A 12,137-nucleotide genomic window follows, 5' to 3' on the forward strand; every position below is an offset into this window, starting at 1 on the left:
TGTCCTGTCAGAACAGACCTCACTAAAAAGATTTTCGCCATCTTTCCTGTAGGCCCCCTTCAGGTACTGGAAGGCCACAATCAGGTCTCCCTGCAGCCTTCTCTTCTCCAGGCTGAACAGCCCCAACTCTCTCAGCCTGTCCTCATAGCAGAGGTGCTCCAGCCCTCAAAGCATTTGTATGGCCCTCCTCTGGACCCGCTCCAACAGGTCCATGTCCTTCTTGTGCTGGGGGCTCCAGAGACAGACGCAGGAATCCAGGTGAGGTCTCACCACAGTGGAGAAGAGGGGCAGAATCCCCTCCCTCGACCTGCTGGCCACACTTTTCTTGATGCAGCCCAGGATACAGTTGGCCTTCTGGGCTGCAAGCGCACACTGGTGGCTCATGGCCACCTTTTCAGCCATTGGTACCCCCAAGTCCTTCTCGGCAGGGCTGCTCTCAATCTCTTCATCTTCCAGCCTCTATTGATACCGGGGGCTGCCCTGACCCAGATGCAGAACCTTGCAGTTGGCCTTCTTGAACCTCATGAGGTTCATGCAGGCCCACTTCTTCAGCTGCTTCAGGTCCCTCTGGATGGCATCCTATCCTTCTGGCATGTCAACTGCATCGCTCATCTTGGCGTCACCTGCAAACTTGGTGAGGGTGCACTCGATCTCACTGTCTAGGTCATTGATGAAGATATTTAACAGCATCGGTCATAGTACAGACCCCTGAGGGACACCACTTGTCTCAAGCGTCTGTTTGGACATCAAGCCGCTGACCACTACCCTGTGGCTGCGACCTTCCAACCAATTCCTTATCCACCAAACAGACCACCTATCAAATCCACGTCTCTCCAACTCAGAGAGAAAGGATGCGGGACTTCAAGACCCAGGACTGGGTTGGGGACAGTGGTCAGACACAGTCCAGTGGTCACCCAGAAGGGCCACAGCGCCAAAGCATGTCCAAGCCAAGCCAGAACGCCAAGTCAGTGAGTCCCGGTCAGGGCCAGACTCATGGAGATGCAAGACGGTGCAAACAGAGCTGCTGCACGGCTGCACCGTGCCACAGGCAACGGCCAGTGCAAAGCCTCGGCTTAAAAGTGGCTCTGAAGGGAAAGGAGAGGCAGGCCCTCGCTACTAGCTTTTTTCACAACTGCTCTTATCAGTGAAGGAGCTGACCTTGGACTCTGCCAGCTAAACTTCTGCAAGGGGGTAACGTGCTCAGGGCTGTCGCAGTCTGGGGGCTGGAACAGAGCTATGGAACACGTCCAGCACGGGGGTAAAGTTGGTTAATGGAAACTGCCCTATTCATTAAAATGATGTATGTATGAAAATGCCCCACAAAAGTAGATCGAAGCAAAGTTGAAAGAGTGTGTTCTGTTTAGGGGAACCAAGAACATTTGCTGTTAACAACGGCTACATTAACGAGAAGCAACAAGGGACAGCTGGGTTATTAACTGATCACAAAATGATGTGAGGCTACTAATTTGACGTGCATGAATAAAATATCAAATAGAATGCTAGCATGTATCATGGCCACACATTTCCATCAGAGACGCTGTACAAGACCTGAAGTGAATGTACTAACTAGTCACCTGTGTTAAACAAAAGTTAAACTCATGGGCACCACCTACCAAGCACTGACCAAGGACAAATCGGTAAAAATAATCTTATATGAATAATTAATTAAATCCTATACTAAGAATTAAATAATAAAATGTATTATTTGAAAAATAATAAATAATTAGGTCTTCCACCCTTCCAAGGAGTGAAATTTTGGGACTGTTTTTCAGTGCAGTTAATACAAGCAAGGAAACATTAAGAAAGGGATGAATACTTCTATATTTCATAGAGTAATAGAATCATAGAATAACAGAATGCTTTGGGTTGGAAGGGACCTTCAGAGGTTATCTAGCCCAACCCCTCTGCAGTGAGCAGGGACATCTCCAACTAGACCCGGTTGCTCAGAGCCCCGTCCAACCTGGTCTTGAATGTTTCCAGGGATGGGGCCTCCACTACCTCTCTGGGCAACCCATTCCAGCGTTTCACCACCCTCATTGTAAAAAATTTATTCCTTCTATCTAGTCTAAATCTACCCACCCTTAGTTTAAAGCCATTATTCCTTGTCCTATTGAAGGAAGGGGTTAAAAGGGATTTTGGTAGAAGTAGCATTACCTAATAGTTGCTGTGCATTTAAGAAAAAAACCTGATAGTGCTTATCTATTGTGTAAATTAACTGAAGCAGAGTCTTGCATCTCCATACAAAGGGGTTAGTTCCTGATAGGGGCTGGGAGTCACCTAGAACCGGTCAAGACCGACCCTGCTGTATGGATGGGAGCCAGAAGAGAACTGAGTTTGCGCAGAAACAAAGGTCAATCAGTGAACACCGTGATGAAGAGGATGGGCTTTTATCTTGGGACCCCCGATGACCACCACCAGGAGGCACTGTGCAAGCGCAGTTGGGAGGAGTCTATGGAAATTACTCCTTGGAACTCATTTTAATATGAAGTGGGGATAAGTTATGCATAGGTATAGGCGTATTGGTAAATCTAATGCATATGTAATACTTGATTGTATAAGTTGAAGAGACAAGTTGCTGCTCGGCGCGCATGGCTTTGGTGGGACTACCCCCCGTGCGGCCGGTGCCAAATAAACATACCTACTTTACAATCTTACAGATTGTGGAGTCTGCTTTCCACACGTCACTATCACAACAGGCCTCACTAAAAATATTTTCGCCTTCTTTCCTTTAGGCCCCTTTTACATAGTGAAAGGCTGATATAAGTTCTTCCCGCAGCCTTCTCTTCTCCAGGCTGAAGAGCCCCAACTCTCTCAGCCTGTCCTCATAGCAGAGGTGCTCCAGCCCTCAGAGCATTTGTATGTCCCTCCTCTGGACCCGCTCCAACAGGTCCATGTCCTTCTTGTGCTGGGGGCTCCAGAGACAGACGCAGGAATCCAGGTGAGGTCTCACCAGAGCGGAGCAGAGGGGCAGAATCACAGAATATTTGGGGTTGTAAGGGACCTCTGTGGGTCATCTAGTCCAACCCCCCTGCCAAAGCAGGGTCACCTACAGCAGGCTGCACTGCACCTTGTCCAGGCAGGTCTTGAATATCTCCAGAGAAGGAGACTCCACAACCTCCCTGGGCAGCCTGTTCCAGTGCTCCGTCACCCTCAGAGGGAAGAAGTTCTTCCTCATGTTCAGACGGAAATTTGTGTGCTTCAGTTTGTGCCCATTGCCCCTTGTCCTGTCGCTGGGCACCACTGAAAAGTGTCTGGCCCCATCCTCCTGACACCCACCCTTCAGATATTTATAGGCATTTATTAGGTCCCCTTGCAGCCTTCTCTTCTTCAGGCTAAAGAAGCCCAGATCCCTCAGCCTTTCCTCACAGGAGAGATGCTCCAGTCCCCTCATCATCCTCGTAGCCCTCCGCTGGACTCTCTCCAGTAGCTCCTTGTCTTTCTTGAAGTGGGGAGCCCAGAACCGGACACAGTACTCCAGATGAGGCCTCACTAGCGCAGAGGGGAAGGAGAACCTCCCTCGACCTACTGGCCACACTCCTCCTAATGCATCCCAGAATCCCATTGGCCTTCTTGGCAGCCAGGGCACACTGCTGGCTCATGGTTAAACTGTCGTCCACCAGGACACCCAGGTACCTCTCCGCAGAGCTGCACTACAGCAGGTCAGCCCCAAGCCTGTACTGGTGCATGGGGCTGTTCCTCTCCAGGTGCAGGACCCTGCACTTGCCCTTGTGGAACCTCATCAGGTTCCTCTGTGCCCAACTTTCCAGCCTGTCCAGGTCACACTGAATGGCAGCACAGCCTTCTGGTGTATCTACCACACCTCCCAGTTTGGTGTCATCAGCAAACTTGCTGAGGGTACATTCTAACTCTTCATCCAAGTCGTTGATGAAGAAGTTAAACAAGACTCAGCCCAGTACTGACCCCTGGGGGACACCACTAGTTACAGGCCTCCAACTGGACTCAGCGCCGCTGATGACAACCCTCTGAGTTCTGCCATTCAGACAGTTCTCAATCCACCTCACTGTCCTCTCATCCAGCCCACACTTCCTGAGCTTCCCTAGGAGGATGTTATGGGACACAGTGTCAAAAGCCTTGCTGAAGTCGAGGTAGACAACATCCACTGCTCTCCCCTCATCTACCCAGCCAGTCATGCCATCGTAGAAAGCTATCAGATTGGTCAGGCATGATTTCCCCTTGGTGAATCCATGCTGACTACTCCTGATAACCTTCTTTTCCTCCACTTGCTTGATGATGACCTCCAGGATGAGCTGCTCCATCACCTTTCCTGGGATGGAGGTGTGGCTGTCCAGCCTGTAGTTCCCTGGGTCCTCTTTCTTGCCCTTTTTGAAGATTGGAGTGACATTGGCCTTTCCCCAGTCCTCGGGCACCTCTCCTGTCCTCCAGATTTCTGAAACATTATGGAGAGTGGCTCAGCAATGACATCCGCCAGCTTCCTCAGCACTCGTGGGTGCAAACCCTCAGCAAGTTTGCAGATGACACCAAGCTGAGTGGTACGGTTGAGACACCAGAAGGACGGGATGCCATCCAGAGGGACCTGGACAAGCTGGAGAGGTGGGCTTGTGTGAACCTCATGAGGTTCAACAAGGCCAAGTGCAAGGTCCTACACCTGGGTCGGGGTAATCCCCGGTATCAATACAGGCTGGGGGATGAAAGGATCGAGAGCAGCCCTGCTGAGAGGGACTTGGGGGTGCTGATAGATGAAAGGCTGGACGTGAGCCGGCAATGTGCGCTGGCAGCCCAGAGGGCCAACCGTGTCCTGGGCTGCATCAGGAGAAGCGTGGCCAGCAGGTCGAGAGAGGTGATTCTGCCCCTCTACTCTGCTCTGGTGAGACCTCACCTGGAGTACTGCGTTCAGCTCTGGAGCCCTCAGCACAAGAAGGACATGGAACTGTTGGAGCGGGTCCAAAGGAGGGCTACAAAAATGGTCCGAGGGCTGGAGCACCTCTCCTATGAGGACAGGCTGAGAGAGTTGGGCTTGTTCAGCCTGGAGAAGAGAAGGCTGCGGGGAGACCTGATTGCAGCCTTTCAGTACTTAAAGGGAGCCTATAGGAAAGATGGGGACAAGCTTTTTAGCAGAGACAACAGTGACAGGACGAGGGGTAATGGTTTTAAACTAAAACAGGGTAGGTTTAGGCTAGATATAAGGAAGAAATTCTTCACAATGAGGGTGGTGAAACACTGGAACGGGTTGCCCAGAGAGGTAGTGGAGGCCCCATCCCTGGAAACATTCAAGACCAGGTTGGACAGGGCTCTGAGCAACCTGATCTAGTTAGTGGTGTCCCTGCTCGCTGCAGGGGGGTTGGACTAGATGACCTCTAGGGGTCCCTTCCGACCCAAAACTTTCTGTGATTCTCCTCCCCCGACCTGCTGGCCATGCTTTTCTTGGTGCAGCCCAGGATACAGTTGGCCTTCTGGGCTGTGAGCGCACATTGGTGGCTCATGGCCACCTTTTCAGCCATTGGTACCCCCAAGTCCTTCTCGGCAGGGCTGCTCTCAATCTCTTCATCCTCCAGCCTCTATTGATACCAGGTGCTGCCCTGACCCAGATGCAGAACCTTGCACTTGGCCTTCTTGAACCTCATGAGGTTCATGCAGGCCCACTTCTTCAGCTGCTTCAGGTCCCTCTGGATGGCATCCTATCCTTCTGGCATGTCAACTGCATCGCTCAACTTGGCGTCACCTGCAAACTTGGTGAGGGTGCACTCAATTTCACTGTCTAAGTCACTGATGAAGATACCAACCAGCATCGGTCCCAGTATGCACCCCTGAGGGACACTACTTGTCACTGGCATCCATTTGGACACTAAGCTGTTGACCACCACCCTCTGGCTGTGACCTTCACACCAATTCCTTGTCCACCGAACAGTCCACCCGTCAAGTACATATCGCTCCCAATCAGAGAGAAGGATGTTGTGGGGGACTATGTCAAAGGCCTTACAGTAGTCCAGATACATCACAGCTGGATCTCTTCCCTTGTCCACTGATGTAGTCAAGCCACCACAGAAAAACACAAGGTTAGTGCATTTGGCATCGTGGACTAGAGTCACTTTCCCTATTAATTGGTTGTCTTTCTCTTTAAAGTCAAAAGACCACAGAAAACCACTCTATCCCACTAAATATTTTATTGCTGATCACGATATCCCAAACGAAGCAAGTCAGAGCACAGGATCACTTTTGTGGGGTGGAAGATGATCCAACATCCTCCCAGATTAAAAACTCCTCTGACAGGAGCAGGGAGGTAGAGCTATGTACGGGGCTGCTCGGAGACATGGAAGCTCAGAGCAGATGAGGAGTTAGCAGAGGGAATGCTAAGCTTGGGAGGTGTTTGCGAGTGGAACGAGAGCCTGAACAGTGGAGACAGGGATGGCAGGGAAGATCAGGTGGAACAAGCCAGGCTTGGCAGAAACAACCTCCATTTGGGAAGTCTTGAGTGCTTTAAGTGGGGTTTTTTGCGATGTAGCTGTTTTTTACAAGAAATGTGCTGTGCTGGGCCTTCCATCAGCCCTGGCTCTGCCTCCTGATGTGGTGGTCATGTCACAGCGGGCAGAATGCTGGGGTGGCCATGTCACAGGGGGTTGGTGGCACGCCACCCAGGATGCCCACAGAAATGGCTGCGCGAATGGAGATGAGCAGGCGGGTGAGCCAGGGCTGAGGTGAGAGGGCAGGGGGGAAGGCGGGGAGGGGAGGGGAGGGGAGGGGAGGGGAGGGGAGGGGAGGGGAGGGGAGGGGAGGGGAGGGGAGGGGAGGGGAGGGGAGGGGAGGGGAGGGGAGGGGAGGGGAGGGGAGGGGAGGGGAGAGCAGCACTGCTGGGCCCGGCCACCGAGGCAGGGCTTGCCGGGGCCGCCACAGATGCTGGCTGCTCCTCCTTCATCTTCCAGAGCCGGAGACCCACACGAGGACAGGGCCAGACCACGGCACGCTCCTGTCGTCCGCCACACAGCCACAGATTTGCTGCCTTCTACAAGGACCCTGACACAAAGTTAAGCCATCATAAATGACACCAGCTCTTGGCTCCAACCTGGTGGTGGACTGACAATGCCAGAGTGGGCAGCTGGCTGGTGGTGGCCAATGCCACCATGGGATGTCTATCTCCTGGCTGCCAGCGAGATTTGGGACTGACAGCCTTGCTAGAAGGCTGGGAGAGCCCTGGCCACGGGTTGCCCATGGTGATCAAGGGTGGCTCCTCCCTTTCCTTCCTGATAACTATCCTGCTTTTTGCAGCCGCAGCCCCACACAGCGACTGGAGTGGACCATGGCACACTCCCGTCCTCATCCTCACAGCCAGACAGATATTTGGGACCTTCTACCAGGACCCTGACACAAAGTTAAGCAATCAAAACACACCAGCTCTAGGCAACAACCTAGTGATGCAGTGGCACTGCCAAAGTGGGTGGTTGGCTGGCGGTGGTGGCTCCTGCCACCATGGGACAGGTGTCTCCTGGCTGCCAGGGAGAGCTGGGACTCACAGCCTTGGCCTGGGGCTGGGAGAACATGGCCAGGGGCTGCCCATACGGAGCGAGGGTGGCTGCTCCTCTTTGATCTTATCCTGCCTTTTACAGCCGCATGCCCACACAGGGGCAGGACTAGACCATGGCATGCTCCCGGCCCCTCCCTCTGTAGACACTCCGCCACACATTTCCACAGCTTTCCACCAAGCCATGGACCTAAGGACCACGCAGCACACACAGCCCCGCTCTGCACCACGCCATGGTCCCACAGGCAGCTGGAGGCTCCCCCCAGATGGGGACGAGGGCAGCTCCGCACCACCCACCCTCTCTCTCCTAAACCGATCTGCAAATAAAATTTGATCATTCCTGAGCCATTGCCTGGTTCTTCTCGTTTCTGTGCTCTTCTGGGGGATAACTCCAGGGCCTATTCCTTCTTGTCCTTACCACATTGGATCTCTAGGTCTCGATAGAGGCCTGCAGATACAAGTCTACATGTCTTTCTATAGAGACATACGGAAAGTGTACCTGTATCTTTCTGATGGGAAGGAAATGGGGAGCCAACCACAGGCTGCTCTGACATCATGTGGGTATGATGCTCTCAAAACACGGAAGCCTGTAGGCCAGTTGATGGAACTGAAATGGCTGGAAACCACTTAACTTTATTCTTTTTCCTGTCCTTGTTTTTTCCTTTTCTAGGTTAGTTTTTGCACAGATCACCTCTATGGATCCACTCCACACCTGTCTCATGAACACTAGAACAGCAAAAGGGAGGGAGAGGCAGAAAGGAGAAGGACCGTATCAACTTTGCTCCAGATGTCTATAAATTGACGTGGGAATACACTCCGTGGCCTCAGCAATGAAGCTGAGCACAGATTGTGTGAATACCTGTGTATTATCTTGCTGAAATTGTTTGCCATCTAGTGGTTTGTTGGCCTCCTACAAATATAAACCTAAATAACAGTAAAGCATTGGAGGATATAATTATAAACAAATGGCTGTATTACCTCTGTTCCCCAGCTTGCAAGAACCTATACAAATACACAGCAAAGACAAAGTGCCTCTCACAAAGTGTTTACTGGTAGAATGAACATGCCATAGAGGCAAGCAAGAAAAATGTGCATACAACCAAGGTGAGGTTCAGAGAGTTGTTAGGTACACACTGATTGTAATTTGACTCTCTTATTTCACTCAACTCTTATTTCGTCGAGGTGTCCTGACCTAGTTTGCTCCACCATTTTCTACAAGTTTGCCCACCCAAGAGTCTACATTATACAGAAATTATGAGGGAACTAGGAGGGTTCTGTGTATGGGGGTGGGGGCTGTCAGTGAGCAGCAAGAGCTGGCTGCTCTGCAACAGCAGGCATGCTGGGAGCCGAGTGCAATACCAAGGCAGGTGAAAGCAGTCACCTCACCAACAGGGAGCCAGGATGTGGGGCAGCAAGCCCCAAGGCTGGGTTGGGGACAGTGGTCAGGGTCAGACACAGTCCAGTGGTCACCCAGAAGGGCCACAGCGCCAAAGCATGTCCAAGCCAAGCCAGGACGCCAAGTCAGTGAGTCCCGGTCAGGGCCAGACTCACGGAGATGCAAGACGGTGCAAACAGAGCTGCTGCACGGCTGCACCGTGCCACAGGCAACGGCCAGTGCAAAGCCTCGGCTTAAAAGTGGCTCTGAAGGGAAAGGAGAAGCAGGCCCTCGCTACTAGCTTTTTTCACAACTGCTCTTATCAGTGAAGGAGCTGACCTTGGACTCTGCCAGCTAAACTTCTGCAAGGGGGTAACGTGCTCAGGGCCGTCGCAGTCTGAGGGCTGGAACAGAGCTATGGAACACGTCCAGCACGGGGGTAAAGTTGGTTAATGGAAACTGCCCTATTCATTAAAATGATGTATGTATGAAAATGCCCCACAAAAGTAGATCGAAGCAAAGTTGAAAGAGTGTGTTCTGTTTAGGGGAACCAAGAACATTTGCTGTTAACAACGGCTACATTAACGAGAAGCAACAAGGGACAGCTGGGTTATTAACTGATCACAAAATGATGTGAGGCCACTAATTTGACGTGCATGAATAAAATATCAAATAGAATGCTAGGATGTATCATGGCCACACATTTCCATCAGAGACGCTGTACAAGACCTGAAGTGAATGTACTAACTAGTCACTCATGTTCGACAAGAGTGAATTCAAACTAACATATGCACAAACAGCTGAGCGGGATAATCAGGAGAATAGCAAGTTTCCTGTCTTATGAAAGGAGACTACTAATAAACAGAGGCTAAAACAAAAGGGCTGGAAGGGGTACAACAAATAATGGGTCAACATCACAAAAACTATTCACACTCATTGCCAGCACTGACCAAGGACAAATTGGTATAAATAATCCTGTACTAAGAATTAAAGTAATAAAATAAATTATTTGAAAATTAATAAATAATTAGACCTTCGACCCTTCCAAGGTGTAAAATTTTGGGACTGTTTTACAGTGCAGTTAATACCAGCAATAAAACTTTTGGAAACAGATAAATACTTCTATATTTAATCACCTGACTTGCATGTGATGGCAAAGGTTTACATTAGAAGGTCCAGAGGGTCCCTTGCAGATGTATTTCCTTCATTGACCATTAATTTCTGACAAGAAGCCTTCTGGTTAAAGTCAGACTAGATTATCTGATGTGCTTTTTTGGTTTTACAATGTTAGAAGCCCACATAATGCTGTATGTATTTAGCTACATACTGCCTTACGATTATGCATATATGACCCTACGCTGTAGTGACAATATCAAAATAAACTGTATTATTTGTGGCCACATTCTCTTGTGTTACAAGAGTGAAACCTAACGAAAAAGAGCTCAGCATGGGTGAGGGGATACCAGTATATCAGCTGAGGATCTGGCCCTCAGAGTATTTATTTCAGTGACTGCTCTGTGATATATTCACATATGCTAAATGCATTTATATTAATATATAATTTAATAAACATATTGAGTGCATTCATTTCAGTTGTATTTTAAAAATACTACTCTATGAAAGGTATATTTGAACAAACGCAATTATTTTGCTAGTAACCAAAGAACAACTGAAAGCTACTCTGCCTGTATTACACGGTGATAACCTGCGTAAAGTTACTGCAGCCTCTGTGACAGGTACAGTTTTTAAGGAAATTGCCTGGAAAAAATGGTCGACTTCATGTCAGCTGAAATGTAGAGATACATGGTACATCTAGGTAATTGTAACACTTTAAAATCCTATGCTAAATCTAGAGGGGGACAGCATTGTATTTGTTTTTATGGAAAGACTACTGGATTGTAAAGGATAATGACGTGAAATAAATTTATATAAGTGCTATAAAAGCTACTTTGACACAGCAATAATTGAAAAAAAACTTAATACACAAGATTCAGACTATGTAAATCTTACGGTGGCCCTATCTGTAATGGATAAAGGGAATCCCTCTAATGACATTGAGTCTAACTGTCGTGGTGCACCCCCCCACACACATGGCAATCCCAGAATCAGCCAATGTTGTATTCTTGCTTGCGCTGCGAGAATAGCTAGCTGGTGTGCATTGAATCGGGACGACTTGGAACTTTCCTTGTCTTTGCACAAGAGCAGTGAATTGGGCCGATCAGGTGCTCTCTGACCCCATCTGCATCTCCTGCTGCCTGGAGACGCACCCGCCTGGCAAATGTCAGAACTGTACGTTCTGGGTGGTACTGGAATTGTATAGTTGCTGTCTGAATCATGTGGATTGTGACCAGGATGGAAAATTACTGATGCCTAAAGTCAGTCATCTTGAGACCATATAAACAGTGGTACCAAGGAAGGCCCTTTGAGCAATTCTGGTCCGCAGCGGGCTGTGCCCAGTAACTCCCTCTGAGCGGGAGTTACTCTCTCAGAGTAACTTGCGAACTGCCTGGGCTGATCTCCTTGAGACTCAGCCTTTGCCCGTTGAGAAATCATTTGATCTGAAGTGAGTATTTCACTGAAAAGGGGAATTTTTATGATTGCGTGTGTGTGTGTGTGTGTGTGTGAATCAATTCAAAACATAATATTCTATTACTGTGATTGTAACAGCAAATTCTTTCTAATCACTCTGTAAACACTAAGTTAACCAATGATTAATAGCTGCTAAATCCTTGTGATTCTCCCTCGCTTTAAACTGTGAATACACCCTGAATTGCTGCTAAACGTATTCCTTAGACATAAACCATTGTGGTCTAAGGGCTGTTCTGGATCCAGCTGCACCCAGGCTCCTCTCTGAGGAGTACAGAAAGCAAGGGGGTCCAGTCCAAACCGAGTGATTCAACAGGAGGGACTCCCTATTCCTTTACACTTTTCCTCCACTCTGTATAAATCCTTTTGTACTCAACCCCCTTTGGCTTTGTATTCCATTCATTTGATAAGTAACAGAGTGAACCCTGCTAATGAACTTTGTAAGATCACATTTTCTAAATTTTTAGTAAAATCTTTTATTGCAAAACCTTTGAGTGATCATTTAGGCAACCTAACCACTCATTCGCAACACTAACTTAGAGGGTAGGAAACATATACCTGAAGCAGAGAAAACTGGCACATTCAAGTCACTTGGTTTATGGCCAGTTTGGAGGCTCTTCCATACATTTGTGGTGGACATATCCGCCACAACCTTCTCCTCTCCTTAAAGAAAATACACCA

Source organism: Opisthocomus hoazin, chromosome 1 (assembly GCF_030867145.1).
Source record: "Opisthocomus hoazin isolate bOpiHoa1 chromosome 1, bOpiHoa1.hap1, whole genome shotgun sequence".
In the NCBI taxonomy this organism is placed as follows: domain Eukaryota; kingdom Metazoa; phylum Chordata; class Aves; order Opisthocomiformes; family Opisthocomidae; genus Opisthocomus; species Opisthocomus hoazin.